The sequence below is a fragment of the Sceloporus undulatus genome, chromosome 3 (genome assembly GCF_019175285.1).
Source record: "Sceloporus undulatus isolate JIND9_A2432 ecotype Alabama chromosome 3, SceUnd_v1.1, whole genome shotgun sequence".
NCBI lineage: Eukaryota > Metazoa > Chordata > Lepidosauria > Squamata > Phrynosomatidae > Sceloporus > Sceloporus undulatus.
In genome coordinates this window covers 25401068-25416368 of record NC_056524.1, presented here as the reverse complement: position 1 = coordinate 25416368, position 15301 = coordinate 25401068, and the positions used below count along the sequence as shown (strand labels likewise).

The 15301-nt window shown below is 42.6% G+C and overlaps 1 protein-coding gene across 3 annotated transcripts in view; it reads right to left on the bottom strand.

Annotated features, from left to right (window-relative positions):
- The window catches only part of ELMOD1 (ELMO domain containing 1), a 64446-nt gene extending 49381 nt beyond the window's left edge, over positions 1–15065 (bottom strand). For 2 of the 3 annotated variants that reach the window (XM_042460144.1, XM_042460147.1), the window contains exon 1: positions 14931–15065. The gene's annotated coding sequence lies outside the window, so the exon portion shown is untranslated. Of the gene's footprint in view, positions 1–7123; positions 7165–14930 lie in introns of those variants that run through there. The other variant, XM_042460145.1, reaches the window with a different exon arrangement.
- Between the last annotated feature and the right edge of the window lie 236 nt (positions 15066–15301).

Here is a 15301-nt window from a genome sequence, read left to right as displayed (position 1 = left end):
AAAAATCTCCCACGTTTCTTCAGAGTCCACTTTGAAGCACAAATCTAAACTTGCTACAGTGAATTCATTGCAAACTTTTATACAGTTCTGTCCCTCACAGGGGTTGAACAATTTGAATGTGGCTCCAACCAGACCAGTATTTTTAGCACAGGCTGACATTTCATCATGGTACAGCAAAGGTTTCCAGGAGTTAACGGAAATGTCTTAAAATGTCAGCACACATGAAAGAAACTGGGAATTGGGTGCACAGTTAACTGTAATGTGATTGCATCTCATGCAGAAACTCACATTCATGTAGGACAATGCAAATTAGATATAATGTAAGCAGGTGGGCAGTCACATATCCCGCCTGCCTACTGCTCCTTCCCCTATGTTTTAAGAGTGCTCCTTTGATAAAATTACGGTCAGCCATACATATTGTGCAATCCAATGAGGCAGCTAGTTCAAGTAACAGCCCTTTTATCTGCCTACTGATCTCTCCTCCTTTCTTCTCCTTTCAAAATACCTGTGAATATATAAAATTATAATTAATCCCTTCTTGGGAGGAAGGCAGGATATAAATTCTATAAAACAAATAAAGAAAATGATGTCTTCTGCTAAAAGGAAAACAGCAACCACTCAAAAAGTGACTTGGAAACCACATGAGCATTTGCTTCGACAACATGCAAGCCACAAAGAGTGAGAGGTTCTTTCATTTCAATTTCTTTTGACAGGTTGAATCCTGCTGCTGTCCCCCAAATTTGGCTCTAATTACTACTGACAGCAGTGACACCTGCTTGAGGAGGAAGAGAGAAAGGCTAAGAGCAAACTGACTCATTAACGAACTTCACAGGCAGGCTTCTAACAATCCTTCAAGAGGCTTTTGATGTGTCTTATGTAACATCAAAATTGGAGGAGAGGGAAGGAGGAGAAAAGGTAAGAAAAATGGAGGAGGAATGGTCCATCCCAATAGTGGCCTTAAGATAAGAACAGTATGGCATGGAACAATTTGTGTGATCCAGTTTTGCTTTCTTGCAACATGCAGTCTTGTTAAAGGCTCTTCCAACAGTCAAGGGCTTTTTCCTCCCCTGGAGAGAATATGTATGAACGTGGTTTGTTGTTGTTGTGTGCCTCCATGTCACTTTTGGCTTATGGCAACCCTAAGGTGAACTTATCATAGGGATTTCTTGGCAAGTTTCTTCAAAGGAGGTTTGCCATCGCCATTCTGAAGCTGAGAGAGTGTGACTTGGCCAAGGTCACCCAGTGAGTTTTTATGCTCTAGCGGGGACTTGAACCCTGATCTCTAGAGTTGTAATCTAACATTCAAACCACCATGCCACATGAGCATGATATACACATTAAAAAGGACAGTTGGCCCTCCATATCCATAGATTTTTTTATCGATAGATTCAAGCATCCATGGATTGAAAACATTCCAAAAAATACAAATTCCAAAAAGCAAACCCATATTTTGCCATTTTGTATAAGGGATACGATTTTACGATGCCACAGTATTTAATAGGACTTGAGCATCCATAGATTTTGGTATCCACATAGGGTCCTGGAACCAAACCCCAATGAATACCAAGGACCTACTGTAGCTGCATATTCTTCTTATGAGCCATAAACTGTGGTGGCTTCTGTGCTAATAGGGTAAAGGATCTGCTTCATCTTTTAGTGCAGGGGTAGGCAACCTTTTTGAGCCGGAGGCCGGGTTGCTGTCCCTCAGACAACTGGGCAGAACCTAAAAAATAAATAATTAAATAATTTTTTGAAATAAATAAATAAACCGGGACAAAAATTTAAAAAGGAGTACACCTTTTAATTTAAAAAATGGAGGACACACAAAAAAATCTGCTGATTTTTTAAAAAATGTTAATATAAATGCATGTTTCTGAGGCTTCTATAGACAATTGCCCCCCCTGCTCCCCCTTGCTCCCCTTGCCCTCACTTGCTCCTCCTTGCCCCCCTTGCCCGCCGCTTGCCCCACGCCAGAGGCCCCCGTGCCCCTGCGCCGGAGGCCAGAGGCCCCCACAAGCCTGCGCTGGAGGCCAAAGGCCCCGGCGGCAATTTAAAAAGGAGTACCGGGGCCGGGCTGGGGCCGGTACCTAGGCCTCGGCGGGCCGCATGCGGCCCGCGGGCCATAGGTTGCCGACCCCTGTTCTAGTGGCAGCACCTTGGGAACAATAAACGTTTCTGGACACTTTTCTCATCCGTCCAATCCACTATTGACACCAAATAGCAGCTTAAAACTAAACAGTTTCCTCAGACATAGTTCGAAAACACTGGGCCCCAAATTCTACAGCTTAGTGGAAGCATTGGACCCCCAAATTCCAGACAATTTCTCCCAGTGGCTTCAAGTACAGTATATGTTAAATAGCATGGGAACAAAACGGAACTTTGATGGACTCCAGAAGCCTACAGCCAAGAGGGCTTGCCCCTCTAAGCAAGGAACGAAGCATCTAGAGCCTTGGTAAAACTGTTGTTGTGTGCCTTCCAAGTTGTTTCTGAGTTACTGTGCCCCTAAGGTGAACCTATCATGGGGTTTTCTTGGAAAGATTTGTTCAAAGGAGGTTTGCCACTGCCTGCCTTTGCGGATGAGATTGTGACTCGCTCGAGGTCACTCAGTGGGTTTCCATGGCTGAGTGTGGATATGAACCCTGCATCCTGTAACTGTCCAGAGTCACAGTCCAGGGCTCAAACTGCTATACCGCACTTGGTCTTATCAAATCTCATCTCATCAAGGTGACCGAGAAATATACCATAAACAATTATATCAAATGTTGCTGAAAGGTGCAGCAGTATCAAAAGGGTCACACTCCTTTCTCTCCAGTTTTTTGTACAGGTCATCCATCAAGGCAACATATTCCATACCCATGCCAGAAACCAGATTGAAATGGATCTAATTAAATTCCTGGAACTCAGAGGTCATCACAAGTTCCAGTACCTTGCTCAAGAAAGTGAGTAGCCACAAAAAATTCAGTAAATAATAATAATGATAATAAAAAAATAAAACTTTTATTTATATCCCGCTTTTCTGTGACAAGACAATCAAAGCGGCTTACAACACGTTAAAATCCACATTTACAAATTTATGTCCCAAATTCCCCCCTTAAAACAGGATTAAACAAGTTACAATTAAAACATCTATTAAAAACACAATAAAAATACAGTGAGGACAGAGCAGTGGACTGATACATGATGTGAGGGGCAGTCATTCTGTGGCCGGGCACTTTTATTCAGGAAAGGCCTGCCAGAAGAGATCCGTCTTGACAGCTTTTTTAAAGTTGTCTAAGCTGGCAATTTGACGGATCTCGTCTGGCAGACTGTTCCATAGTTTGGCAACAATTGCAGAGAAGGCCCTCTGGGAGGTAGCAGTTAGTCTGGTTTTTAAAGGCTGCAATAGATTCCTCCCAGAGGACCTGAGGGTGCGAGGCGGTTTTTATGGGAGCAGGCGATCCCTCAAATAGGTTGGTCTCAAGCCATGTAGGGCTTTAAAGGTTATAACCAACACCCTGTACTGTGCCCGGAAACTAATAGGCAGCCAGAGATTTTAAGATCGGTGTTATTCAGTACTGTGGATTCAGGAAGGGCTTACAATGGTATGGTTTTTTTTCTGCCCAATGGTATGGTTTTTTTCTGCCCAAAAAACCCTGACTCACTTCTTTTGGAACAATACTACCCAACGTGATGATCCCTGGACCAGGGGTGGTCTCCAAGCCACTGGATTCTGGTCCCTGGAGAGTTACCAAGAAAGGAACAAGTGTAGTCAGTGGGCACAACAATGGTATCGGTCCCTGCCATACTAAGAAAAAAATCCTGTTGTTCCTCATCTGATACCTTATAAAGCAATGTCCTAGAAGACTCAAAGAGGAGCAGTTATCTTTTTAAATAGGTTGTCTGCACTGTATAACATGAAAAGATACAGTACTCATCACTCCCTTTCAGAAGGGTCCACTTCCATTTTGTTTGTTTTGGCATTTTTGGTAGTTTGCGTACTATCAGAGGGTTATGGGGAAACAAACCTAAATTACTGCAGTTGCCCACCTAGAGGTCAACGCTAGACGTGGTAAGGGGACTATAATGCTGACCATTAAAAAATATGCTTATGTGGGCAATCCATGAAAGTGTCATGAAGACAGCAGAAAGGCAGCAGGAGGGAGAGAGCCAACAGAAAAGCAGAGAGCAAAGTGAGAGCTTTGGGGCCTTGTAACAAGTTTAAAATGTTAATTTACAAACCTATGTTATCTCTGCTTTGCTACTTATGGGGAAAAGAATTATAATGCAGCTGAATTTCTGAATTACATGCAGAGCGTCTGGGACAGCATCCCAAAACAATGACAGAGACATCTGGCTTCCTGGTTTCTGATCAAAGAGATGTCAGGAGAAAATTAATAGCTGCTCCTGAAATGAGCTGTAAGCATTATTGACCTAAACACATTTCATTCTGCCCATTCCTTAGAGACAAAGAGGGTGAGGGTGTTGGAGACTAATGTACTTTCTAAATGAAACCTAATTCATTTAGGGCACTGGAAAAACCTTGCTATTTAACTAGAGCATCATCTATGTTCTAAAAGGGTAAATGGGTGGCAGAAGGACAGGAATATGGGAAACCAGAACGAATAGATTCTCCTTCTGTTTTTGTATAATTGGGGGATCACCCAGTGAAACAGATTGACAGCAGATCCTGGACTGAGAAATGACTTACTTCTTCACATAACTCATGTCAGTTATAGAACGCACAAGTGGGGTCTGCAACAAAATGGGGCAGTGAAGAATGGTACTATTCGATGTTCCTGCCAGTTAAAAGCAATGCTCAGGGCCTGAATGGGCTAGAGAGGTGTCTGATGCAAAAATTTGAATGCAGGAACCCAACACTTTCCCATGCTACCACTTAGACTAGGAACAGGTTCCTCACCTGTAACTGTGGTTCTTTGAGTGGTCATCTGTGCCCTCACACAATTGGGTATTGTGCCTGCAGAAGGAGATGTTTCTCTTGCAGCAGATGAAAGAGAACTGAAGGAGGAGCTAGACTGGCTCAATACATGGGAGTAGGCAGGGCTCCTGCCAATCTGCTCAGCTTTTCAGCTTCCAAATGGAGTCTCTGCACAGGCGCAATACACAACTGTGTGAGGCAGAGACACCACTAAGAAGAAGAAACATGGAGATGCAAATCCAATTCCTGCATTTTCTTTACCAAATAGGCTCTCATGAATTTCAGATAAGGGTTTTTCCTTGTTCTATCTCAAGATGTATGGGATTCAATCTATGACTGAACCATGTGCTCTACTACTAAACTATGATCCTTCCCCAAGAGCATAACTCTTGTCCTTGAACTGCCATTGAGAGAAATGTGTTGGTGAGGTTTTCAAGTAACAGTCATTGACTGAAATGCTACAATGTTTGATTAAAAAGAAGGTCAAGTTAAAAACAAAAATCCAAGTACAGTCGCCCCTCCGTTTTTGCAGACTTCAAGTCTGCATCCGTTACCCGTTCATGGGCAGCAAACAGAGGGGACAAAATGGGGCAAATGCTGCCATTCAAGCCAATAGAGCTTGAATATAGGCAAATTTTAATTTTCATGGGGGAGGGGTTCGGAACGGATTCCTGCGAAAATGGAGGGCCGACTGTAATTCCAAATAATCCAGCAGAATTCTATTTTTTCTTTAAAAAATTAAGATGTATAGAAACATATATTGGAATCCTTTCTTTTCTCCTCTTACATTGTTGAGATGATAAAGAAATGGCATAATATAATTCTGTAATGAAAAGGTAACTTTTGAAAGTTACTAGTGGAAAACACCAGCAATTACTAAGGAAGGTCAAAGAAGAAAGTTCAAGGGAAGGCTTGCTGCTGAACATATATCAAAAATAATGACCACAGAGGATCTACATAAATTCAACCCAGGCAATAAAGAAATTGAACTATGTAGTTAAAAGATTTCTCATACCTTGGATCAAACATTGATCAGAATGAAGATTGCAGTCAAGAAAAAAGAAGAAGACTAGGAATGGGAAGGGCAACAATGAAAGAACTAGAAAATAAGGCTATATAACTGAGCAGTTAGAATCATCCTATCCATTGCATTCTCCATCACCAGATGGGAGAGCTGGATAATGAAGAAAGCGGATAAAATGAAAATCAACTCATTTGGGATGTGGTGCTGGGTAAGAGTGCTGAGGATATGGTGGACGGCCAAAAAGACAAACAAAAGGGTCTTTGAACAGATCAAGCTTGAGTATTCCCTGGAAGCCAAGATGACTAAATTGAGACTGTTCTACTTGGACTATGTTTTTGAGAAGGTGTGTCTCACTAGAAAAGACAATAATGCTAGGAAAAGTAGAATGTACAGTAGTTGAAAGAGAGGAAGATCGCCCACCAGATGGCTAGACTCAATTAGGGAGGTCATAAATCTGAATCTACAAGACCAAAGCAGAGCAGTTGAAGAGAGGGGGTCTTAGAGATGTCTCATCCACAGGGTTGAGGTTGATTTCAGGGCCGTTAACAACAACAACTTTTGAAAAATGCATTTCTTATAAAATCTACTTGGCTGGAATGACCTTAATCACCTCAGGCACATATGCTTCTAGTGTTGGTTGCATGCACACCTTGAGCCAATGTGCTGGACTATAGCATCTTCCTCAGCCAATGCAGTCAACTTCCAAATATGGGAGTTCCAGTCTAACACATTTATAGAGCACTTGGTTGTGGGGAGGGAGAGAAAGACATATGGAGACAAGGTGGCAAGAAATTCAGCTCTCTGTGAGCTAATCCACATTACACGAATAAAGCAGTCTGACACCACTTTAACTGTCATGGTTCCATCCTGTAGAATCCTCTGTATTGTAGTTTGGTGAGGTATTCAGTGTCGTCTGTCAGATAGCTGTGCTGTCTCACCAAACTACAAATCCTAGGATTCTGTACAATAGAGTAGTGGCAGTTAAAGTGGTGACAAACTGCTTTATTTCTGCAGTGTGGACACACTCTGTGTTTATGCTGGCATTTTATAAAAACCCACAGCTATGTTGTGTACTGAGACTTAGGTCAGGATACAGCTAGCACAGTGAGCTAGTACAATGATGGCATCTTTCACAACTGTACACATGACTGTTATTTACCAAGCAGAAAGTGCTAATTATTTACCGCAGTCTGTTTCTCTGAAGACGGCAAGTCCCTACAGGACTGTGTGGCTTCATACTGTATTTTAAAATGTTTATTTCATCTTGTGGAAGCAAAGCCTCTGCAAGGTGGTTGCAAAAGAGAACTTTAAAAGCAATAACACAAAAATGCTTTTAATTAGAACATTAAAACAACAACTACATTATAACAGTAAAACCGGATAAAATATAAAACATTAAATTACAGGCAGCTTGGAACAATCAGGTTTATAAGGCTGGTTAGAAAGACTAAAAGCGGGAGGCAGAACACATTCTGGGATAGACCATGCTATACAGATGGGGTCACCACAGACTAACTATCATGCCCAGCAAGCTAATGGCAGGTTTTCTTTTAACACAGCAGCTGATTTTTAAAAATAAGGTGAATTTCCAAGGAGTGGATCAGTGAAGCCACTAAGAATCAATTATTCTTCTTAGTACATATGAGTTTATCCAAAGACTAGTTTCTTGTTTTGCATTTAGTTCTGGGCAAGGATGTCATCAGATTAGATACATGTGTGTGGCTAATGAACTCTCATATCAAAGAAAATTAATTTATCGGCATCTATTTCTCTGGGCCTTGGAATCTAAGGATCAGTTCTCCCTGCCCCCATTTTATCTTCACAACATCTCTGTGTGACATGTTTGGCTGAGAAACAGCAACTAATGAAAATCACATAGGGAATGTCATAATACTGTTTATTTTAATACTGTTTATTTTTTATTTCATGGATGAGTAGGGATTTGAAACTGGGCCTAGTCTTAATCCAATACTAACCTGGGATGGGCAGCAGGTAGTTCCTGGGCTATATGGGGCTCTACCCAATTTCTAGGCTTCTGTATGTCCCAGCACTACCAAATTTGCTATGGTGATTAAAACAAAGTATATAGGGAGTGCACACCTTATTTTTAAGGTGCTTCTGGAAGCCTCTTGGAATCACAATTCATTTTGAAAACAAGATGCATGCTCCCCACAGGCTTTGATTTAAAGGAAAACATGGCAGCGAATTTGACAACAGAGAAAGATATGGTCCGTAGTGGGTTCATGAGAATAATGAAGTACTGTGCCCACAAAAGCTACCCTAAATCCGGATGTAACTGTAAATCACACTAGCTCTCAAAACACTCTTTCTATCCCACATGCTTATCTAAGGCAGGTGGACTCTCTTTTCTCTTTTTCTCTCTCTGTGTGAGAGAAAGTGCAAATATGGAAGGTTTAAATACTTCCATTCTTCCTACTGATGTTCCCCTTGAAAACCATCCCTTCATCCTGCTTGTTGGTCACTGTTTCTTAGAAGACTAGCCACTGTCAACCAAACATGCTGCAGGGTCTATAAACACAAAACTTTTTGCAACCATGGTTCTGAAAGAAGCACAGAACGACGCAGAGAAACAGATTTTGGATGACCTGTTTAAGATGCCAACCACCATCTGGAATATGTGTATATTAGCACTCCCACTGTTGCTTCTATCACCCACAGGAAGGTTTTAAAAAGGGTGGGAAAGGATGAAATAAAACCCTACCAAGCAATGCAATGCCACCTTGGCATTCTGTAACTGGAATGCAGTTTGGCTGTCAAGTTCTGTTAGATCTCCCAGCCCCAATGGGTTAGGCTCCCCAGGCAAAGGCAACCGAGAAAAGGTATCTTGTCATTCAACAGACTTTGCAGCTCAGGGAAAGATACTCATATTGTATGTACCAATACATTTTTCACAGCTGTTGGCCAGTACACTGGCTTTCTGTCTACAATACATTGAATAATTTCAAAACTCTAAATAAACTGTGCAAGCAGCAAGATAGATCTTATGAACATGTTCACAAACTATTTCTCAGTCAGCAGACATGATTGCATGTGATCAAGAAGAAAAATGAGAATTTACTACAAAATACAACATTTAAACAAACAAACAAACAAACAAACAAACCCAAATATTACAGGGTAAACCTCTGACTAGTCCAATGTTATAAAAACGAAATAAAATAGAAATCCACAATTCAAATAATTCATGAAGATCATTCTCATTTTAAGCATTGCAATAACAATAATTTTGGTTATCCGGAGACCCAAGCTTCAGGAAATTGCTCTCGAAATATTTTTTAAAAGGTTATCCAGGTAGGAGATTGCATCCCTCCGTGCCATTTGCTTGTAGTAGAAGGAGAACCAAGCAGGAGAAGCTGCTCCCATACTTATGACAAGCAGCAGATTTTTTTTTCTGTGATGGAATCAGGCCACAGTTAAGTGATACAGCAGCCACCCAGAACATTTTCTATTTAGCCCTGTCACAGACTAACAAAAGACAAGAACGGTGTCCCATGCATGCAGATATCATGGGGGGAGAGAAAGGAGTCAATAGGAGTGCCGCAGCAGGTCTTGGAAGCAATGTATGCCCTTCATTATTTAATATGTTGAAAACACTGGTTTGCCAAGAAAGTAGCAAAATGAGTTATATTAAAGCAGGCTGGCAACTGGTCTCAAGCCGCTCCTGGCTTTAAAGGCTTTTTCTATTGTAAGAATTTAAGATGTGTGACCTACTATGATAAAAGACTTCATTACTATTATGGTATTAACCATTATTATAGCCTCCCACCCTTCCATCTGTTTTTAAAGGTAATACGATAAGGTGGTAAGATTACATTATGAGAGCTAAACTGGGTTCACTGCAGCAAAACATAATTCCTAGTAAATTGGAGGTGTGATGGTGAAATATTCAAGCATTCATGTATCCTGCCCACAGTTTCCCTTCTTCTCTTGGGGCTAAAAACGGTTCCCTTGTAGATCGTCTCAAATCTTAACATTACTGTAACCCAGATTAAGACACCAGGGACTACTTGGGTTTTGATAGCAGCTCTTATTACCAGCTTTCCACCATATTGTGCTTAGAGCTGTCAACCAGCAGCGTGACACAAACATGAACCGCAGAGCTGCAGCAGCACAAGGCACCTGGAGACTGGCCCAAACCCAGCTTAATCAATCCTCCTCTGACTCTGGGATTTAGTTCTATTCTTATTCAGGAAAGCAGGTCCAGCACAACATTTCTCTACTATCCTCCATCATAAGTCAAAGTAAATCAGTAGGCACTCACAACAACAAACAACTCATGCTAAGCTTTAGGTTTATAGAAATGTATGCCTGCAAATCCTATGGCCATTTGCTTGAAAGAACTACTGAACAAGAAGCTTACTTCTGAGCAGACATGCCCAAGAGTGGCCTTTAAGCCATAAGACTAAGGATGAAATCCTAAACTGTCAAGTCACACTGAGAATGAAATCATACACATATTTACTCAAGAGTAAGCACCAAAAAGAGAACAAGTGTGGTGTCATGGTTTGAGTGTTGGACTATGACTCTGGAGGTCAGGGTTGAATTCCCCACTCAGCTATGAAACCCACTGGGTGACCTTGGGCAAATCACACTCTCTCAGCCACAGAGAATGGCAATGGCAACCCCCACTTGAAGAAACTTGCCAAGAAACCCCCATGATGGGTTTGTCTTAGGGTCGCCATAAGTCAGAAATGCCTTGAAGGCACAGGACAACAAACTCCCAGGTTTGAAGCTGGCCAAGAAAGCCCCATAACAGGTTTGTATTGGGGTTGCCATCAGTCAGAAACAACCTGAAGGCACACAACAAGAAGCCCCACTGAATTCAATGGGGCTTACATCTGAGTAGGTATACCCTGAACATCTATTGACTGAGTACACATAGACATGTGCTGTGAGTCTACTACAGGGGTGGGAATCCTGTAGTTCTCTACCTGTTGAATTGTAACACCCAGCTGTCTAGCCGGTCCAAACCAATGGTGAAGCGTTCTGGGACTTGCAGTTCAATAACATCTAGAGGGCTATAAAATGTCTATTTTTGGTCTAGTGGGACTTGAGTACAATGCAAGGACCGGGCAACATGTGGCCTCCAGATGTTATTAGACTGCAATTCCTATCAACCCTAGCCACTGTAGAAGCTTGATGGGTTCAATAATAGTTTGAGGGCCACACAGTTTCTTTTCTAGTGATCATGCATGTTCATGCATACAACAAGGCAACAGTCCTGTGCAACCTATCTGGGAGTTAGTTGTCATGTGTATTCAACTCATTTCCAACTTATGGCCACCCTAAAATAAACTTATCATAGGGTTTTCTTGGCAGGTTTCTTCAGAGAGGGTTTGCCATTGTCATCATCTGAGGCTGAGACAGTGAGACTTGCCCAAGGTCACACAGTCTGTTTTCATGGCCAAATGGGGATTCAAAACCCTGGTCTCCAGAGTCATAGTCCAATGCTCAAACCACTACACCACACCGGATTAACTGGGAGCAGGCCATAGCAAATATAATGGGACTTACCTCCATAGTAACACACAGAGGCGAGGGCTGCTTGGCTGAAAACCTAAGGAATTGTAACTCTTGGCACAGTGCAATGAATGCTGTGGGAACTACCTCAAAGCAATGATATATCACATTGGACATGGAAGTACATGATTTGCAATATTCGACTTTAACCACTTGAGATTGGTTCTGCTTGGTCACCACCAAAAGGAAGAAAAAACGATTACAGTATAAAGAAGAGTTCTTCAAAACCCCACTAGAAGGAACCACCAGCCCTTTCCAAGTGAGCTTTTGCTCCAAGCTGAGATTAGATGGTACACAGCCAGGATAAGGAATCATGGTCTTTTACACCAAAGGGGTGAAGGAAAAAGTCTCTCCTTTCAATACAGACAGCCTGAGGGTTGCCTTATGAAGCTCCTGAAGCAAACTCAACTATGGCACCTTGAACTGTTCCCCTCCACAGTTGAGACTGTTCTGCAGTCAGATCTTGTGATTAACTTGTATTGTGTGTGTGTCTGCCTTCAAGCCATTTCTGACTTATGGTGACCCTAAGGCAAACCTATCATGGGGTTTTCTTGGCAAGATTTGTTCAGAGAAGATTGGCCATTGCCTTACCCTGGCACTGAGAGCATGTGACTTGCCCAAGGTCACTCAATGTGTTTCATGGCTGAGCTGGGATTCGAATCCTGATCTCCAGAGTCCAACATTCAAAGCACTACGCCATGCAACAATTTTGTCACAGTGATATTTGATTCGTGTTCTTTTTATGCTGATTTTAAACTATTCTGTTATTCATTGTAGAAGCCTTCTCTGAGACCTGTTAAAATTAAGCAACCACACCTAACAACAACGATGATGAAGATGACGACGACGATAGTAATAATAAAAAGAAAATCCTGCAGGTCTTTCCCCCAACAATAGTGCAATGTAGTGTGGTGTAGTGATTTGAGCATTGGACTATGACACTGGAGAGCAGGATTCGATTCCTGGCTCCACCATAAAACCCACCGGGAGACCTTGGACATGTCACATTCCCTCAGCCTCAGAGGATTGCAAAGGCAAATCCACTCTGAACAAACCTGCCAAGAAAACACCACAAAAGGTTTGCTTTAGGGTCACCATAAGTTGGAAATGATATAAAGGCACACAACAACAACATGTGTTTGCTCCAGTGGTAAGGCCCACTGAATTCTATGGGACCAATCCCAGGTTACTTAGCACTATTACTTGGCATTTCAGATCCCTGCCATGGAACTTTCAAGGAAAGAAATTTTAATAAGGAAGATATTATATAGAACTAAGACTCTGGAGACAAGGTTTCAAATCCTCACTCAGCCATGGAAACCCACTAGTTGACCATGGGCAAGTCACACACTTTCAGCCTCAGAGGATGGCCATTCTCTGAAGAAACTTACCAAGAAAACTGCACAATAAGTTTGACTTAGGGTCACCATAAGTCAGAAATGAAGGTGCACAACAACAACCAAGGAGGAAGCCCTATTTCTTATGAAAACACACTTCCTCAGGTTCCAGGTTTTCCTGCTTTTAGTTAGTTAAAAGGCCAGGAGGGTTCCCTAGGCTTTCAGAAACTCTCCTCGCATCGCCATGACAAGAACCCAAGTCAGCCCAAAGAAACCCCTGTGGCTGCAACCACATGGCACAAATAATCCAGTTTGACACCACTTGCTCAATACTGTGGAATTTTGGGAACGGTAGTTTTGAGCGCTCTGGGACCACCACAAACTACAGTTCCCAGAATTGCACAGCATTGAGCCATGGCAGTTCAAGTGGTCTCAAACTGAATTATTTCTGCAGTGCGGATGCAGCCTAAGGTCTAGCTTTCTATGTTCCGAAATCAAGTTTTTTATGAGGCTGTTTCGTGACCAATAGGGCCAAAACACACTGCAGAAATAATCCAGTTTGAGACCGCTTCAACTGTCTCAGTGCTAGGGAATCTTGGGAATTGTAGTTTATTGTGGCACCAGAGCTCTCTGACAGAGAAGGCTAAATGTCTCACAAAACTACAGTTCCCAGAATTCCCAAACATCAAGCCAGGGCAGTTAAAAGCAATCTCAAACTGGATTATTTCTGCAGTATGGTTTGGACCTCAGTCAAGCTAAGTATATGGACATGATGACCATGGTCCTAAACACACTGCAGAAATAATCCAGTTTGAGACCGCTTTAACTGCCCTGGCTCAATGCTAGGAAATCCTGGGATCTGTAGTTTTGTGAGACATTTATAGCCTTCTCTTTCAGAGAGAGCTCTGGTGCCACAATGAACTGCAATTCCTAAGAGTCCCTAGAACTGAGCCAGGGTAGTTGAAGAGGTCTCAAACCGGGTTATTTCTGCAGTGTGGACAGGACCACAGAAGCAGCCATGAAAGAAGAGAAAAAACCCTGAAAACCAGACTTCATTGCCTCTCGAGAGGAGGGCGTGAGGAGGGGGGGAGGGAACCACAAGCCACAATCGATAGCCACAAATCTCCTTCTTTTCAGTAATGCTTCCTCTCCTTCCTCTGTATGAACACCAGCAGCCATTGAAAGCAGGAGGAGGAGAGAAAGAAAGAAAGAAAGAAAGAAAGAAAGACTGCTGGGTAGAAAATCCTGGCGACTTGGGGAGTTCCAAAAAATTAAAAAAAAAAAAATAACACACACACGATGCGCACATGCACCATTTCTCTCTCTGCAGCATTGGGGAAAGATGCAAAATTGATGATGATGGTGATGCAAGAAGGGGTCGACCAAGGGAAAGATGGAGCAGACCTCCCTCTCCTGCTCTTCTTGCATTATTATTATTATTATTATTATTATTATTATTATTATTATTATTAATTATTGATTTTATTTTCCATCGCTCCCCAATGCTGCAAAAAGACAAATGGTGCATGAACGCCTCTATTATTATTAGTTTTAGTATTTTAATACTGCCAAGAGGCAAAGGTGACGCCAAGGCAAAACGCCAGCCTAGGCTGACCAGGACGTCCTCCTTTCCCAGAACCCGTCCTCCATTTCGAGCAGCATGGATGCAGAGTCAGATGCAGGGCGACCAGACTTGTCCTCCATTCTAGCCTTCTGTCCAGGAGGAAGCCCAACAAGTCCTCCATCTTGAGCAGAGCCAAGCAGCATGGATCCACAATGAGATGCATTTCCATTTATAGGAGGAACGTTTCCTGTCTAGGAAGAACCCTAAAAGGTCCTCCATTTGGAGAAGGTACAGAAGCATGCATTGCCATTGATATGCATTTCCATTGAGAGGCAGGACATGCCCTCCATTCCAGCCCTTATGTCCAGGAGGAGTCCCAAAAGGTCCTCTATTTGGAGCAGGGCTCAGAAGCATGCATTTCCATTCATATGAGCAATTTTTTTTTAGCTTTTCATTAGGAAATGTCCTCCCATTTTTCCCCCTGGAAGGTCCTCCATTTGGCAGGGAGGACGTCTGGTCGCCCTCTCGCCCAGCAGCGGACTCACTCACCCAGATCTCTTGCCACTCACTCAGGGTCCCATCATCCTCAGCCTGCCTCCTTTCTGCAATGGGAAAAGGTGCTGGTGCTTCTGCAGAAAAGCTATAGGCAGAAAAGGCGCAGCTGGAATGAATGGAGAGGGCCAGCGCTGAGCTCTTTGAGCCCCCTGCTGGTCAGGACTGAGAACTGCAAGGCGAGGGGGCAGTCAAGGGATAGTTCAAAGGGTCAAGGCTAGAATCATAAAATAGCCACAGCAATAGCAAGTACATTTCTATATGTACTTATCAGGGCACTTAAGCACTCCCTAAGCAGTTTACAACAAGCTGGGTACTCATTTTAGCAACCTACGGAAGGATGCCAGGCTGAGTCGACCCTGGCTGGT